The sequence below is a fragment of the Gallus gallus genome, chromosome 4 (genome assembly GCF_016699485.2).
Source record: "Gallus gallus isolate bGalGal1 chromosome 4, bGalGal1.mat.broiler.GRCg7b, whole genome shotgun sequence".
NCBI classification, from domain to species: Eukaryota; Metazoa; Chordata; class Aves; order Galliformes; family Phasianidae; genus Gallus; species Gallus gallus.
The window spans coordinates 20,498,889-20,517,656 of NC_052535.1; the positions used below are offsets into that span (position 1 = coordinate 20,498,889).

Below are 18,768 nucleotides of genomic sequence, written 5' to 3' on the forward strand. Positions count from 1 at the left end.
ATTCAGTTTATTGCACTCCAAAGGTCCCTGTGCAATCAAAAAGGGAATATTCTCTATTTAAAGAATTCATAATTTTAGGTCCTTTTCTAAAATTCTCCAGTAAACTTCCCCAAAAAGCAACACATTTTTTCACTAAGAACTAAATATATTTTTTCAAGAGAGAGTAAGTTCAGAATTGCAAGGATACTAGATGCTGAAAATCTGCAGTTCCTCAGGGATACTTGATTATCATTTTTCCATTCTCTGTACTTCATTTCAGAAAAAAAAATAATGAATTTTCAACTCTTTCAGAAAGATATTTGATTTACATGCCTGTTCTTGTATTGATAGAAGAGCTGAAGATTTGCTTCTGAAAAGACTTCTTGTTAATTGTAAGAGATGCATTAGGAAAGTAGGTTAAAACTGTGTTGCTAGGGAACAGAAATGCATCCTAGCAACTGCTACTGAAAATTAAAATTGTGTGTTTTAAAGACAGTTTCAACCCACAGCAATTTAGTTGGCTGATATTGTTTCCTTAAAGATGACTAGTTTTGTATTCATGGTCTTTGCTGTTTTATTAGAAAAATAGTATTTCTTATTTATAGTTGTTGTCTTAGAAATGTAATGTCATTTTTGCCCTTTCTGGTGTCCCACAGTGTGCTGATAGCATGCTTGGTGTTCCGTTAAACCAGAACTCTAGAGATCCACATTCCTCATTTACAGGCAGGATTCATGGAAAGACTCATTAACCTATAGGTGTAGGTAACCAGTGCCCTAGCATTTGTTCCACTGAATGGTTCCTTTTAAATTTAGGGACTGAACATCTGAGGGATGAACTGTGCAGATATGATCCCAAACTGTTTTTAGGAGAAGAAAAATTAAAATTAAAAAAATATATATCTCACTCTTTGTTTGGCAGTACTTCCATTCCCTTCCTGGACTCACATTCTTTCCCATGCTGCTATCATTTTTTTGTGATATTTCTTCTCATGTCCTTAGTACCTCTTCTTTTCTTTCAAACCTTTTCTCTCTCCATTTCCCACTTTTTATTTGGTCACTCTTCTTCTTATCTTGCCATATGTTGTTGTTTTGTACCTTCTCTTTTTTATTCTCCCTTCTTCTCTGAATGACTTGGTTATACTCATTTCCCCCCATGAACTTTTGGTTTGGAAAAGATGATATAGATCTTTATGATTCATTTTGGCATTGCTGATTGCCTTCAAAGTACACAGGCTTTTATTAGAGACAGCTGAATGGCAGAGAAAAGCCCTCTGTATTTTGCAGTGTATGGGCTGGTACTATGCAAGCTCAGGACCATTTATTTGATCTAAATCCATGTGTATTCTACATCAAACATCAATGTATGTATAGACAGAAATATTATCGTAGCATGTTGTGTCAAATTTGTGAGTAAATTCTTATGTGTGTGTATGTAATGCTGTCTTAGTCCTTCTCTATTTGCCAAAGTAAATACTGGTATAGGAAAGGCTATATATATATACCTATACCAGGCTATACATTTTGTATATATATACAATTTGTATGTGTATATATATATATATACACAAATTGTCTAACATTCAAAGCCGAAATAGGCTCCAGCTTGTGTTATCTTTCTGTATGATACAGTTGAGTTAATCTTGGAGCAATAGAAAATAATTAAGCATGTAAAACTGGGCATGAAATTGTTATGTTATGAAGTGCTGTCTCTTGCTAGTGGAGGTCTGTTAAGGAGTAGGAACTCTGAGGGAGGTTTAGATATTGAAAATGAAATAATGCACAACAGATAAAGTGAAGACAATTAAGTGTGATAGAATTTACTTTTTATAACGATCTTAGGAAAACTACCAAAGGTGAGTGAGGAAGGTGAATGTTGCTAAGCAGCAGCTTCTGATTAAGGTTGGGATACAATCCGCTGGGATTTACAGAGGAAGAACATGAATGAATCAGGAAATTTTGAAGAATCAGTCAGTTCTTGTAGGTGTGTCAAGAGGAAGGCTAGAAATTCAAAATGAAGGAATCATTTCTGTATTGTGGTTTGAAGGATTGGAGTACCATAAAAAATAACTGACTAGAAGTGCAGGGATTGTAAGTTATCTTTGGTGTACATTTGTTTTCATTTAGTTTTGGCATATGAGTGTCTTTTCTGAAGCAGCTGAACAGCTCTTCTTTCACTCACCAGTCAGAAAGCAGCCAATCAAACCCAGCAGATTTCTCCCTGTTGGACCACTGGCCATTTTTATGTACTTCATTGTCAAAAACATAGGGAAATACTACTTCTCTGAAAGGGTGGTCAGGCACTGGAATGGGCTGCCCAGAGAGGTGGTGGAGTCACTGACCCTGGAGGTGTTCAAAGAACGTTTGGATGTTGTGTTGAGGGACATGGTTTAGCGAGAACCATTGGTGATGGGTGAATGGTTGGACTGGATGATCCTGTGGGTCTTTTCCAACCTTAGTGATTCTGTTGTTCTATGATTCTATGAAATTACTGTTTGCAAAATGAGGGTAAACAGTAGATTATCCATATGGACAAGAGATGTGGTTTTCCTCTTATTTGTTATATTTCCACAACCTGGATGTGTTTGCTAAGACACATCTCAAGTATACAGGCCTTGGCCTTTTAAAAGACTATAGATCAGAATGAACAGTTCAAAATTAATCCATAAAGCAGTAGACAAAAGATGCACAAGTTCCACCTCTGTAATGCCATTCATGCCTTGGGAATATCTCATACACAAAAAGGGCTGCTATATCCTGTTAAACAGTCACCGATGAATTCATTTGATGTATATCCCTGTGCAAAATATATCATTTATTGGTTCTTGCCTGTTCTGTGAAGGACACAAGTACACAAGTCATAAAAATACACACTTGTTCATGTACACTTACACTTCTAAATGAGACCACAGTTAATAAGCTAATTTGGCTACTACAGTATTAATTTAATGGCAACTAATGGTAAAAACTCTGCTAAAATCTATTTACCTAAACATGCAATTAAATAGAATTTGGAAGAGTAGTTGCTGTAGTGTTGGCTTCACACTCCCACAAAATTGAAGTGGTAACTGAAGTATTTTTCACCTTATTTCATTTTAATCAAAGAAATGGGATATTTTCTCCTGCTTAATTTGGACCAGATATTCTGTAGACTGTTTAATAATTTTGTAGAAACTCTGTGCTTCATTGAGATCAAAGTTGTTTGTCCCCTTTGTAATGGAGGTGTAATAGTGTCACCATGGTTACAGGTTAAGAACAAGAAAATGTTATGTGGGAGGATACTTAAGTGATGTATTTCTAAGTAAAACAGCTGAAGAAGATTATGGATAACAAAGTTATTTCTTACAGTGATAATATTTTAGAGTTTTTTTTCTGTGTGAAAGTTTTCTTAAACTGTGTGATCTCCTAAAACCTTTTTTAACGTTTACATACTTAAAACTGAACAGATTTTGATGTGATCCACAACTGCATTTTAATAATAAAGCATATGCTTTTCTAATTAAATAGTGTAATGTAAATGTCTTGTATCCCTCCCACTCATCCCTATGATGAAATAGATTTAAAAGATCATGTTTCCAGAAAGAAGAGGACCAAAAATGCTGAATATAGTTCTTGGGCTGCTGAAGCTTACCCAAATGTTACCCAAATGTTGATTACTGAAGCTTCCTACTAATATTTAATGAGGTTCATTAATCAGGTAGGGTTTTAAGTGACCTCTGCTGTTTCCAGCTTACCAAACAGAAATGATTGGGTTTTTAACTTGCTTGTATAATTCAAGGATTGATACTGAGGAGCTTCATACATGCTTACCTGTGGGAGTAAGGAGCTTACCTTTCTGAAGCTGTAAATCTCAGACAATGTTGTGAATATCTAACTCATTTATTTATCCAAATTCAGTAGGATTATACTCTAAATGCTTGTAAATACAACTGTGGTTGAAAAAGAAAATGTATAATAGATAATTACGTTCAACTGTAATGACACGGGATACAAGGCAACAGATACTGGGTTTTTGAAAATCAAATTTCTTCACATGTTTAATCTTTGAAGGAACATAAAAATTCCTGCCTAGCTTAAAGGAATCCAAATATCACAATAATTTACAAAGTGTTTTCTACTTAAGGAGCATTATACATATAAACCCAAAATTTGACTGTGCAGAACTAGTGAATTACATGCCCTTTCTTATTGCAGCTTATGGGCTGAAATTGTTCTGATAAGGTGATCCTCAAGTCAATGTGTGTGGTAAAGCTTAGTTCACCTCAATAAAAACAAATAAAAACTGAAGATTTTTTAGGGAATGCAAAGTGGTAAAAGACACTGGAAGCAAGATGGCTATCCCTGAACCTGAGATCATGCCACAGGCTACCTTAGCATCCTGTTCCTATTTCATGTGTTTCTATTTCATGCTAGATTCACAGGCATTGAAGTAATGTATCCATCTTATGTCTACATTTATTTATTGATGTATTTTAAACCTCTCTTCAGTACTCCCTTGAACTCCAGCAGAAATAAAGATGGTATGCACACTAACCATGAGTGCATGTCAGTTCCATCAACTGTGGCTTGCATGTGTGCCAGTTCCATCAATAACCCATTGTGTGCAGACCTGCAGTATGAATACATTACATGGGCTCCCTTAATCAAGACGAACTCTGCCCAGAAATAACTATGTACAGTAGATGTTAAGTTAATAAAGGGCTGTCACAAAGATGTGATAAAGTAAAAAACAGTATAGTCCTTGTAAATATAGCTAAAGCCTCGATAAGCTTAGAAATAATGAAAAGTAATCAGCACTGTGTCTGGATTCTTAATTTATAGCTAACTAAATCTCACACCCTGCTGAATATGGGCATTCAGTTAGATGAAATTAGATCTCAGCAGTGTGAACTGATCTCCCATTTAAGAAACTGGTTTGGTAATCTCACTCAGGTCCTAAAAAGATTTCACTTTGCATTACCAAACTTTGTCAAAAGTTGGTAAAAGTAGTAATGTACAACCACAATGATCTGTAACTCAGGATAAAAGTGAAAGAACTCTATTGAGAAAGTGCTTGCATAGACTAAGTTCCATCTACGATATTCTAGTTATCTTCTCCTTCATTAACAACAAAGGCAGATCTCATAGTAGTTTTCTCGTTTTATATATATATTTTTGTGTGTTTTGGAGAGTGGAATATGCAGGGAAGGGTGAATTAATTGGAAGTGGAAGATCAGTTAGAGATGATTTGCCTATTTCCCCTGAATTTATTTTCACATCTTCTTATTTTCATCAGTATTGTCATTTATTTTAGTTATAAATAAGCATCTTACATTTCATATAATCAAAGGTATGTTGTTCAGGGAGCTTGACAGAAAATTGACAGTCATAAATAACTGTTCTGTTAAAGTCAGACAGCATCACCTAAGTCTCAAAGCACAGCTGAACAGGCAGCACATTCAATGAAACCTTAACAGATCCTGAAACATGGTTGACATGAACAAACTTTTATGATTAAATTAAGGATTGTTTCCAGTCCAAAAATCCAAATTAACTACAGCAAAAACAATCCTAATGGCTCCAGCACCCTAAGCAGGATCAAAGAAAATGTGTGCTAAAGCTGACAGTGATCACTGATCAAAACTTCAGTCTTTTTAGCCTTAAGGTAATTGAGTCTGATTTCATCACCGTAATCCTTAAGGTATAAAATAGGAATTGAACTCGTGGGGTGATGCAAGCTGGCTATGAAATTACGAGGCCTTGGCTCACAAAATACGAAAAGTTGGCATATTCAACGGAAATGATGTTCAAAGTAGTTCACGGTAAGAATGAGAAAAGCAGCTGGTACTGCTCTGGAAGAATAAACAGCAGTTCTCTTTTTGCAGCACTCATATTCCACACATAAATAAGTATTAGGGAAAAGAAAGTAGAATGTATGTTAAAGTAGGAATAAAAATAGTGATCCTTTGAAGTTTCTAAACATTAAAACCTCTAATATGGAACTTACGTGTAAAATATAAAAACGTTTCTGTGAGGAAATAATTATGAAGGCCAACATTTTTCATCATCTTTGCAAGAAAAAGAAATCTAACTAGCTACATGAAATAGTATATTTTCCTAACAAACAAAAAAAACTAGCAAGAAAGATACCACTTGAAGAGAATTTGAGTAAAAAAAAATAAACAATTTACTTTTGGTAAATGTTATAATTTTTCATTATGTTTCCATTTACTACTCTGCCAGCATCTTCACCCTCTATGTGTTTGCCTCTTGAACTTTTCAGAAAAAATAATAAATAATAATAAATAAAGGCAAAAAAGAAAAAAGAGGAAAAATGTGTAGTAAAGGACTTTAACTTAGGCATGATAAAGAAGCAATGTGAGAAACTGTCCCAAAACAAGCATGCAATATGATATGCATTAAAAGTGGTGATTAAGCAATTCCATGATATCCAAGTTATCTTTAGAATGGATTGGACAACTCGAGTAGTGAGGGGTAATATGCTAGATCTGGTTGCTGCAGAGGCTGGAGCCTGGTTTTGTGCTGCTGTTATGCATGTGCAAGAGACTTACAGCAGCCTTAAGGATGTTATTACTTCCCTTTTCCTTATACCCTGTGCTCTTCCACACTTCACCACTGGCATCTGCAGCAGGCATGTGTATTTGGCAGCCAAAGCATGAAAACATTGTCTTGCTTTTTTGGTCAGGCATATGTGTTCAGCTGCTAATGACTCTATGTGGGAAGAAAGTTTTTAAATATAATACCTTTGGAGGACTATGAGGTTAAGAAATTTGAGCAACTAAAACCTGAGCTGAAAAGAAGAAAATGGAGAAGAGCTGGCCTCTGGAAAGTGAAGCTGCAGGCCAGGCACTCGACAAACAGATCCCTGACTGAGAATTAATTTAACACCCTTTCAGTTCTGAACCTTGATGATCTGTGTATACTTACTATTAAAATGTCATTATTTCTGGATAAGCTCACTCTGCCATCTGTTTTGGAAAACAGTCTTCTAAGAGGGTTCAGTTTCTTGAAATAGATTCAGTAAATTCCTAATGCTGGAAATTGGCTGATTTCTAGAACTTCTACCTAGATGAAATACTAGTATGGAACAGGAAGAACAGATCTCTCATGAACATTTTGTCTCTCTTCAAATATTATCTATACTGTAGTATATATTTACATAGAAACACATGCAGACCCACATAGAAAACTTAGGAGACCTACGAAAAAAAGGCAAAAATGTAACAATAAACCTATTTTTCATGAATAGTATCTGTAGAGAACATTGCAATCTCCAAATGAGAGATGTGGTCATGAAAAGGAAGCAGAGCTTGTGCAGCATATGTTTTGTGTTGGTAAAGGGAATAAATAAGAACATTAAGAATCAACTGACATGTATGTAGAAAGATACTGTGATATTGCAGGCTAATTTGATCAGAATTCAAGGATGATTTCTGCTGGTAATAGCCCTGTGACTAAAGGAACTTGAGAATATATGGGGAAAGCACCACTAGGAGTAATCATATTTTGAGAGAAGTTAGTAGTAAGATGGTGCATTTCTTTTCTGAACAACAGCAACAAAATAATCAACATCAGCATACGCTTTCTGGGATATGTTGAATGCGGTACATTTAGAAACAAAAGTGTGGGAAGAGAATGTTACTCATCAGCACGTCCATGATCTTATTGATAGTCACAGGTAATGAGCAATACATGCCTTCATTTCTCTTCTCTAAGAGGTACATTTATTGTACTAATTACCCTTGTTCCAATTAGCCTGTCCTGTTCTGCTTTGACTAGACATAATGATTGGTTAAACTTAATGATGATTATCAGATGCTAATTTAAAATGTTTTAAGGTAAAGCTACCAGATTGAAAGTGTCGTTCAATACACAGCAGCCTAGTGTAATACTTCTTACTCAGTTTTCACACACTGATGTAAGCTGTCCAGTGAAAAGTTCCAGAAAATAAGGCACTCTGTGTGTTGGGAGAGGGAAAATAAGCATTTGTGTAGTCTGCCTGCTTGCAGTTCCTGTACAATGTATCATGTACAAGTCCCATGTACAATTTTAGCCCTACATGGAGTCTGTAAGGGCATGTCCTTTTACCACAGTAAAGGGAAAGGTTAGATTAGATCGTGGGGTTTGAATCCAATTTGAGATTCTATATGGTTGTCCTAGGTTCTGTTTGGCTCCCCAGCTGAAGATGCATTTGTGGACAAAAAACAAACATGGCATGAGATAACATTGGGAACTACCTATGTCTAGAAGCTATTCAAAAGAGCTGTATGTGGTTTCATGGCCCTGCCTCGATACTTATCTCTGTAATAAAATTAAGCCTGTGGTAAGAGAGTGATTATACTAGTTGGGATTAAGTGAGAACGCTTGGGGAAGCAGAAGTAGATCTTTACGGAGTTACTACAAGTTCTGTTCTGTGCTGGACTAATTTAGATATTGACATCAGAGGATAGACTAATTATTAATATCATGAAAGTGTTGCCTATGAGATACTCCCACTAGTGTCTGAGAACTGCAGGAGTTCTCAGAAATAACAAGTGTGTATAGGCTATGATAATTTTTTTTCCCAAAAATGTACTTGAGTGAAATGTTCTGGGTTGTTCCTATAGGAAATTAACCTTAACCTTCCCTTTAAATTTTCATGTGAAAATACACACCTGTTTTTTTTTTTTTTTTTTTTTTCACTTGGAACTTAATCCAGCAGAAGCATGTAGACTAGACTGGTTATGAAAAACATCCATTGTATTTAGTCTGGTAAATATGGTGACACTAAGGGTAATTCTGGAATAGCTGAAAGACTTCAATCTGTATATGAGGCCTTTAGGTAAATTACACAAGCTTGCACTTAAATCTCTGCAAAATATGTTGGGTTTTTTGTTTTCTTTTGTTTGTTTGTTTGTTTCCCTGAAAAAAAAACACCAAAAAACTAATGTTTACTGACACTGTTCAAGCATTCCATGGCCATTTTCTGCCTCATTTTCTACCCTGAATTTGAATCTGAATGAGTTCATTTTCCATATTTCCATAAAATACTATCATATTATACAGTAAGTAGAAATCAGAAACATGAAGCTTGCCAAGGGATATTGTTTTGGACAAAATTTTATTGGCAAAAATTCTGCCTGTTCTTAAAGGAACTTGTGTTCTTTTCAACATTACCCTCTATCTCTATTTGTTTACATGAAAATAACAATTGTAGGCTATTTTAAAGAATTAGTAAAATTAAGGGGATGGACAAAAGACAATCTAAAAACACTTAAGAAAGTAACTGAGTGCAAAGGAATATCAACAGAAACAAAGCAGAAAAAAAGAAAGCCTCAAGGATGTATAAGCATTATTCAGCAAAAGCCAAAACGTGTTATCAAAACTATTATAATTAACAAATCCAAAATTCAGCATCGTAGGGGCTGTTATGAAGAAGATGAACTTCATCCTGGCCAGATCAAGTACAATTAGATAGTTTCTTTTTATTATTTTTCATACAGTTTCTTTCTTTGCTTTCATAATTCGTTTCATGCTTAGAAATGAATTGCTTTTACTCCAACATCTTTCTAAGAACAGACATGAGAGTGATATGCTTATAATTTCCATGGGAAACCTTGTTAGTGTTGCTCTTTTTATCCTGAAGAGTTCTGTCATATGGAATATGGGAGTTCAGATCATAAATCTTTGCTCTATGTGAGACAAAAACAAAGATTTCTGGTGCTAACTGCCTAAATCCCAGATGAAAAATAGTTATTTGCTTCCTTGATTATCTAAGTTTTTGGGTCATCTTTGCTTTCAGCCATTTGCTTGACTCTCAGTCTGAACTATCCTTTTGAGAATTTCTAATTTCAAAGTCATTGTGCTCCCACAAAAAGGCTGTATTTGGAAGAATCAGAATTTTTTGATGTTTAACCAAAAATTCCAGACAAGTTCTATCCTCTTTCCAGCCACACCTTTTTTTTTTTTTTCTGATTATAACCTGCCTACAATCACACTGCAAATATGTGAACAAGGGCATGCCTACACTGACAGGTGCAGGCAGGTCCGAGCTCACTTTGGTTGTGCTAGCCAAAGAAGGGCAGAGACACCGAAATATAAGGCAGAAATTCCAGCTACCTTAGTGCCATCTTTTGCACAGCCTAATATGACAGCTTATGGTTCAATGTTCTGTAGTTCACCAGCAGGAAGAATTTTTCTGACTGTTAATCCTCAAAGAAAAAAAAGTATTGCTTTTCAAACTTGCATAGCAGCTGCAGCTAACCATAAGGATCAAAGTGGTCATACTAATGTATGTCATATACTTGTTTCACTGCCTCAGAATCAGCTGTATAAATGGCACAAAATTAAAATGTTTCATGAGATTAATAGAAAATTTTTCTTCCCTCAGCTATCATATTGACTTTTAATCTCCCTATTTGCTATGTAGTATAATTTCCATTATCTAAGGCACAATACTGCATAGAGCATGGTAATCATACATGAGTTCTCCAACATCCTCTGTTTGCAAAATGAATCTTTACTTCTCCCAGTGAACATAATACCTTCAGTAATGTTTTTTTTTGTTTGTTTGTTTTTTTTGCATCCCTCCAGAATAGTCACTAAACTGGGGAAAATGACATTACCACCTACGTGCTTAATGTGTATGTTGAATATTGGAAATGAGAGACTGTTCTCATCACTTACATTTTGGCTTAAACTAATTCCACCCCTACTGACATTAACTGGTGGATAGAGACAGGTGTGCTTCTGTACAATGTAATTGCACGAAACTTCTATAGTAAACCAATAGTATGAAATTTTTTGTGCAGGCACACTGTGAAAGTGAACTGTACAGATACAGGTCACAGCTTCCAAACATCTGGCATCTTGGCTGTAGCTGACGTATCAGAAAGCTCAGACAGATGCACAGCACTTTACTGCAGTGATAAGGGACATTAAGATTTCTTACCCTTCCACCCGTCATTCCCCACATAAATCCGTGTCTGACTAATGAAAAGTAATATAACTAACAAGTGATAGGTAGAGGTGTAGAATGAATGAAGCCTCATTTCCTATGGTCTGGTGCCTTGTAGTTGGTTGGTCTTGATGGCTGAAATACAAAAAACTTGAAGCTTTCCCTATGAAGTATTTATAAGCACTGTCATGCAGATGCTCAAGTATCGTAAATAAATGTGAGTGCCTTCTGCAGCCTTTCTGTCAGCCAGAAACTTACATAGTTTTAATCCTCAGTTCGACTATCTCTTTCTGCAGAATGTATGGAAACATAATAATCTTTGAGGTCAACATCCTTTTGTCTAATCTCAGTTGAAACAAGACTTTAAGTTCCAAAGCAATTTAGGAAACACACATGCGTATGTACTGAGCGTAATTTACTTCTGACAGCATAGGAAATGATAGTAGAAACAAGACTGTGTTGTTCATAACTGTACTTAGTGAAAAGTTAGAGAATACTGTTCAAAATTCTATATGCCTCTATAGGGAAAATTGTTGTTTTAATTTCTGTTTTGATAAGTTTGAGCTCAATCCTAGTTTGTACCTTAGGAAATGATGCCAAATGAACTAGCTGTCTAGGAACTTCTGAGACACAAAAATAGGATGATGGACAATAAAGCAAGAGGATATAGGATTATAGACTTGAAAAATTTAGATTAATGTTGAAATTGTTCTGAAGCACACTCTGGCACTAGCCTACAACATTGAGGATCACAAGAGATGCTTTGCATTACTTCCATAGGAACTTAAGACCTTCTTCCAAAATAATATTTGAATGTTAGTATGTAATATTTTACAGTTTTTGTGACTCAGCCTTAAAAAGGAATTCCAGATACTTTGACAATCTTTTTGAAGATCAAATAAGCAACTTTTTACTGAAAACCAATAAATAATTCAGATTGTATTCATAATACTGATTTAGTACCAGTTAAAGCAGAAAACCTAGTATTTCTCTTAGATAATATACTTTTATGATGCATATGATTAATGGTTGTATTAAACGGTTTATCACAGGATTTAGCACCAGTAAAATATTATTCTTGGAAGATGTCAGTTTCAATGAAATTTGAACCACAGGTTACACAAGTTCTCATAAGAAACTCATGCAGTCATCTATGGAAAGCTAGAAATTAGGCCAGCAACGGCCCATTCAGAAATACAGAATAGTTCAGAGAGTGATCCCCTGGCAGTTGTGTTGCCTACCTGCAGCTTACTCTCCAGTCACAGAAGCGCAGGTCTAGCACAGCTTCTTTATATTTGCCACTTTAATGTGTGCTTGTAATGACCACAAACAGGCACATATGCACATACACAGAGGAACAGGAGCTTTGAGGCTGTTTCTTATGAAAGAAGAGATCATATTTTAAACTGGCAGATAAAATCCCTGAATTTTCTCTCTCTATTGACTCTGTATTTGTGAATGAAATGGTTGTTTTAAAGCTAAACTGAATACTCAGATACATAGGGTACATTTACCTCTCTCCTGAGGTATAGAGTAGAGGAGGGGGAGTTTATTAATGGAGTAAAGGACTGGTTGCCAGCAGCAATAGAAAAGAATGGGTATTTAGGTGGAGTAACAGGCATTAATTAGGTATGGCTTTTTTGTTGTTGCAGTATGTATTGTGTCTGACTGAATTTCTGACATCTTTGCTTTTTTCATTTGATCTCACTGTTCAGAACAGCAATATTCCAAGGTATAATCAGGTTTTAAATTCAGAAGTAAAAAGTAAAAGAGATTTGTTGCAGAAGTGCTCATAATCAAGAGCCAGCATTTTCCAGACTGGTATGGCACATCTGTTCTAACTTCTAGTTATGAATATTATCTTGTGATTTTATGAACAGTAGAGTATACTAAAGAGCACATGGAAATGCATTTGCTATGCCAGAGGGTACTATTAACAGTCTGTACAGACATGTTCTCCCTGATGCATCCACAAATTCCATCAGCAACCTTTTTTCCTCTTGCAGTTTTGAGGAGGTCTTTCTGGAATATTTGTAATGACTCCTGCTAGACATAGATAATCAAAGACACCATACATTGTCACTGTACTGTACTGTACTGAAGTACAAAAGTACCCTTTGAAGTATTTCAAGCCTGTCCAGATAGGAACTATGAAACTTATGAAATGTCTGAACATTTTATTTTCCAAATACCTAGTATAAAGGGACACAAGCCTTTGGTAGCTCATAGGTGCTGCCATGTAAAAATAGCTATTATATGATTAATAATAGACACTTCATGATTTTCCACTTCTAAAGTTTTTATTTATCAAGGTTTCATTTATAATCCTAGGGGAATAAAACAGAAATTCAATGAAAGCAGCGGTAATGGGATTCAATGGAAATCTTGGGCATTAACTCAATGTTGAAAAAAAGTGTTTGATCTTTTGGAAGTTGATTGAATCTAGGAGATTTGAGATCCACCACCAGTGCCTCCATCAATTTTAATACTGTAATTTTAGTAAACCAAGGTCCCTCAAACAGATTGTGATGTGCTAGTGTTCTCTCTGTAATCTTCAATTAATGCGGTTTTTGCTGTTGTTTTTCAATTTATTTTGTAAGTAGTTTGAAAAATTATGAAGTTAACTAAAAGTTAACTGAAAAATGTACTTCAGTAACATGACTATGAATTTCAAGTCTGAATTTGCTTCTGCGACATAGTTCTACAATGAAGTAGTATTTTGGATTGAGGAAATTTTTGTAAAGTTGGAGGGATATGCCAGTGAAATGATGCTCACATTTCTAGGCTGAAGATCCAAGATTAGCTGGATGGACTTTTGCTGTGGCTCAGAAAAGCTGTTCCGTTGTTATGCTTTTACACAACACTGATGCCTTTGTAAGAAATTTCCACTTTTTTTTCCCCGGTGTTTTCATCAACTAAAGGAAGGTTTGGTATGACATGGCCCATTAAACTTATGATACATGGTTACATTATTTAAATAACTCAATATCACTGACATGAGATGAGATGGGTTGTTCTATGGATTAATAGAAGGGTGACCTTAATGTTTATCATAACAAAATGGAAATTGTTTTTGTTCATTTTGAACATTCTTCTAGAACGTATTCTATTTTTTTCAGCGTCATAATTCTTCATCGACCTACGTTCTGCCTTTCAAAATATTCCTGCTGAAAAAAATAGATTTAAGGTTTCTCTCACCAGGCTAACAAATAAAGTGTAATATGCTGTAGTAATTTTTAAGATTAATTTCAGTCATTTTCTAGCTGCCAGCTTTTAAAAGTTATATGGCATATCAGCAAGTATGGCACTTCAGTGTCTAAATTTCATACTTTACCAAGGACTCCTATGGCATATGTCACTACCGCCAGTAATGTCCTTCATATTTATAATAGCTAATAAATAGTGCAATGTCTTTTTTAAAGTCTTTAAATACTGTGCCTACACCTGCTACCAAGTATGTTGGGGCTTTTTTGACACACTTCAGTGGTTGTAAAGAGATTCACCAATATTTTCTAAATCTTCCAAACTTATTGAGTTAAATAAGAATCAAACTTGGTACATATTTTCTGTATTGATTAATGTTGATAGTCATACTGCCGAACAAAATAAATCCCTAAGTTTCAGAGGTTATATCTGGGCTTTTAAACATTCTGGTTTGAATTCTCCTGTTTATTTATTTTGTAGTTCTGTAGGGCAAAACACAAATTATTCCAAAATATATACTTGCTAACAAACTGATTTTTTAGACTACTGTCCTGTATGCAAAAGAAAATATGCAAAACTCAGAATTTCCTACAATCTGATGGCATCAAGCACTACTACTTCTCTCCTCCTTAAGTCCAGAAGCTTTTATTCCATCATTCCATTAAAAATAAACCAGAACAAAACACACTGCTCTGGAAACCTGCAGCCAGCAACTGCCATGTACCTTAAGCTGCGTTAGCTGTTGGCAGTGAATAAAAGCTCCAGCAATGGCACGGGTCTTTGAAGCAAAAAGGATCTCTCAGAACACTAAAAGCAGTGGGGTTTTCCCACCTGGCCTTCCAAATAGTCCTTCACAATCTCTGGACAGACTGACACTACATCCTGTGAAGTAAAGCAGTCTTACACACAGCGGTTAAAAATCCTACCTCCTCTGATTTTTGTGAAAAAATCCCAATAGAGACAGGATTTAACTGTGTTTATCCAGACTCCAAAATACTCCTTGATGTTTATAGGATTCCACTACGCAAAGAACTGCTGTTAATGTTCACTTGACTGCAGTTTGATATCCACCAGCATGAAAGCTGATCCTGACTTGTTTTGGCACAAATACTAGCAGCCAGCACAAGCCAGAGTTACACCCAGACCCAAGACTAGAGAGGTACAGACATGTATAATAACACCATTTACCACCTTTCCTGGCCCTGGCTTTCACAAAATATATCTCAGCTTATCCAAAGGATCTGGACAATTTCCTCTAAAAATCACTTAAGCATTGAAAAATTATTTCTCCAGTATGCTAAGTGTTAGATAGAGAATTCATGGAAGTGTGGCATGATATAAATGTTTCACTAGCACTCATTTAGGATGACCTTACATTACTCACGTTTGGCACAGCCATAAGCGAGTCATATGGTTATCCTAAGTGCACATCAAGAATGTATTCATACAGTAATGCACCAGTAAGGCCAGCAGGTCATCAGAGAGGCAAATATGAAATACTTGACAAGAATGACTCACCTCTGGAATGTAACTCTGGCTCCTGATATCTCTTTTTTTTCTGTGCTCTACAAGGGCTGGCATGCTTCTGAAGCAGACTGGCACACCACAGGGGAAAAAAATACAAAACAAGAATCATTTGCCTTTGTATGACGCAAAGATGAAACGTTGATTTGACGCTATTTAAGTCTTATCAGCAAGCAGCTATGACAGTCAGGCTTAGCAAACATTTATGGGTAGACAAAACGAAAAACAAGATAGGCATTTCTGTAACCTAATGGTATGCTTATTTATCAGCCAAAAGCCTCAACAAAGCCTCAATTCACAGAAAAACAATTTTAATAAAGCTAGTTATTCTATCCTGTGCAATTTACGAGGAAGTAGAAAACAAATCTAGTATGTGAAGTTTTGTGGCTTGCAACACAGCTCCCTGACATTGAAAAGAACTGATTAGTAAATATAAGTCACTAAGTAATTAGGGAGGGGAGGAATGCTCTAACAAACCTTTTCCTTTCTCCAGGCACCTCTTCTGCTGGCATGCTGAACGCCATCATGAGATGGTGCTTTGGAAATCTGGTGTCAGAACAGTAGTTTCAATACATTTATCTTCTTTCTTTCTTGACTCCCTCTATTGCTGTGTACTTACTTTTCTTAGTACATTTCAGCGTACTGTTCTGAGTCACAGGTATATTTTTTCAGAATAATCTCACACACAACTGCTCAGATTTTTTATGAGCCTACCACAGTTTTATCCTAAACACCATAGCTGTGAAAGAGGCTGAAAGGGATTGACCTGCAATTTGTTTGTGGCTGAAAGGAAAATAACAGGTGAAATAAATCATAGTAGCTTATTGTTTTACTATAGCCATGCAATTAATCCTGTGAGAAAACGGAATAAATTGAATGCAACTCTGACTAGCAGTTGGAGAATGAGAAGATCCTGTATCAAAAAGCTAGAATATTAACTCCCAGGAATGACATTTTCTCTTGTTTTCTCTTGTTCTCACCCCACATACTTAAGATTCCTTTATTGCTTTTTCACTCTCTTAGTTATGATTTCTCACTTTTATAATCTTGCCTATCATTATTTCATATGAAGATCACCTTCTGACTAGTAGTTTGGGTTATATAACAATGATAATATTTCACGTTCTATAGCAGTTTCAGGCAGAACACTTCACTTCATATAAATGTGACACCTTTGAAAAGCAGACACTTCTGGGAATGAAGATGAGAGTCAGGATAACAGTGAAAATTTGAGACTGAGGCAAAGGGCATACATTGTTACTAAAGGTGCGGTTGTATCATAAACATTCATGCAAAAATTAGAAAGCAGAATTTCTTTTTTAATTTTCTTTTTCAATACTATAATTGTGCAAGATTCAGTCACAATTGCATTCACAACATTCTCTCTGTTCCCTTTGACTGATGAAGATTTGGAGTGGCTGAATCACCAAGAATATCTGAACCTGTGGTGCCAGACAGTCTAAGCCTTCAGTATTAAGATATCCCTTTCCTGATTTCTCTTTTTTCTTTTTTCTTTATTAATGCAGTGTCTTTTTTATCTTTACTTAAAATTTCCCCTCTTTTGTGCCAGGATATTTGGCAGCTACTGGGATTATTTTTATGGGTAGAGTAGTTATGCATTTACTGGGCTATGAATTCACCGCCTTTCTTTTTATTCCAGTTGAATGAACCACTTGCTTGATGTTTATTTTCCCTTTCATTTTTCCAGTAAATCTCAGAATTAGGATTGGCTGGTTTGTATGTTGTGGCTATTTACTTTCTCCTAATCCTGCTGATTTGAGGTACCTTTGCTATTAAATGGCTTTGCCCCAAAAATATGCAAATACATTCATCCTTGTCACAGGATACAAGACACACACCAACAGACTGACTAAGGTACTCAGATTAGGCTGGCCAAACAGAAATTCCTGTGTTTTATGACTTCAGGAGGAAAGAAAAGCAAACAAAAGGTACTACATGATGCTATCTTATTATATGTTAACACTATTTATAGGTAACTCAGTTTTCAAAATTTCAGTAGAAATGTTTATTCAGGTGGACCTAAGCAGGTTAAGATGCATTTCCTATAACTCTGAACCTCAGCTGCACACCTGTATTAGATTTAATTATGTTCATTTACAGCTGCAGAAGAGAGGACACTTTCAAGGCCTAATTTCTCTCACCTCTTTTAAATGCCTGTTTTAAGAGGAGAGGAATCAAACTCACAGTCCTGGTGTGTGAGCATACTACAACATGGTGTGTGTGTTCATGCCTATCTTTCTCAATAGCTGTTTTAGCTTGGGCAGAGCAGGGACAATAAAGACAGGGGAACTGACTAAAAAAAATGAATTGTTGAGTGAAGTAATATCGATGTTACCAGGAAAAGAAACAAGCCAAAATGATGAATCATCACCATTAAGCTCAATTGATTGTTGAAGATTACATCTAGAAGACTAATATGTTACTTAATATGATCATTAGTAGTAAAACTGTAATCCCACTTGGGACTGCCTAGCTGTGATAGGCAGCAGTTAACCTAGCACACTGTAAACAGTGGTAGCAGATAACCGACAGATAACACTGAGTCTTCACGATCTTTACTGTTATTGAGACGTGACAATAGGAGAATCAAGTGACATTTTACTTCAGGTTTAGACATTGTGACTTATAAGAGCTAAGATGCAATTCTGAAAAAAATACAAAAACAATAATGTTTTCACTCTTTTAATCAATGTCAAGGAGATGTTTTAGGAACGGCAGCAGCCTTTGGAGATTCGTAGTCATAATTACTATTATTTTTTTAAGAGCCCTTATATTATTGCAAGTTATTTCTATTTTATTTCACTCTTATTCAAGGAGAAATAAGATTGTTACTCAGTATCCAGAGCAACCTAGTATGTAAACAAATCGGAGTAAAAAAGTTCTGTAATGAGCACGTATGCATTCTGATCAGGTGGTAAACCACCCCTCTTTCTATAATCCAGATTGCCTTTGATTTTGTCTTTGAAGATTTTGCTTTTCTGTAGTTGAGGTAAAGCTGTGACACAGTTTGTGCTTTCAAAGAAGCCTCTTTGGTTTTGAAGCAGATTAAGAAATGGATGACACGTTACTGACTTAAAGGCAAGGTTACCATTTTTGGAATAAAAGCT

The 18,768-nt window shown here is 35.6% G+C and overlaps 2 long non-coding RNA genes across 3 annotated transcripts in view; one reads left to right on the forward strand and one right to left on the reverse strand.

Moving 5' to 3' along the window:
- The window catches only part of LOC107053219, a 39,799-nt gene extending 23,566 nt beyond the window's left edge, over positions 1-16,233 (reverse strand). The window contains exons 1-2 of one of the 2 annotated variants that reach the window (XR_006939271.1): positions 16,118-16,233; positions 15,635-15,711 (exon numbers count right to left, since the gene is read on the reverse strand). This is a non-coding gene — a long non-coding RNA (uncharacterized LOC107053219). Of the gene's footprint in view, positions 1-3,807; positions 3,912-15,634; positions 15,712-16,117 lie in introns of those variants that run through there. The other variant, XR_001466285.3, reaches the window with a different exon arrangement.
- The window catches only part of LOC107053206, a 105,733-nt gene that overhangs the window by 1,651 nt on the left and 85,314 nt on the right, over positions 1-18,768 (forward strand). The gene's annotated exons all lie outside the window — the stretch shown is intronic.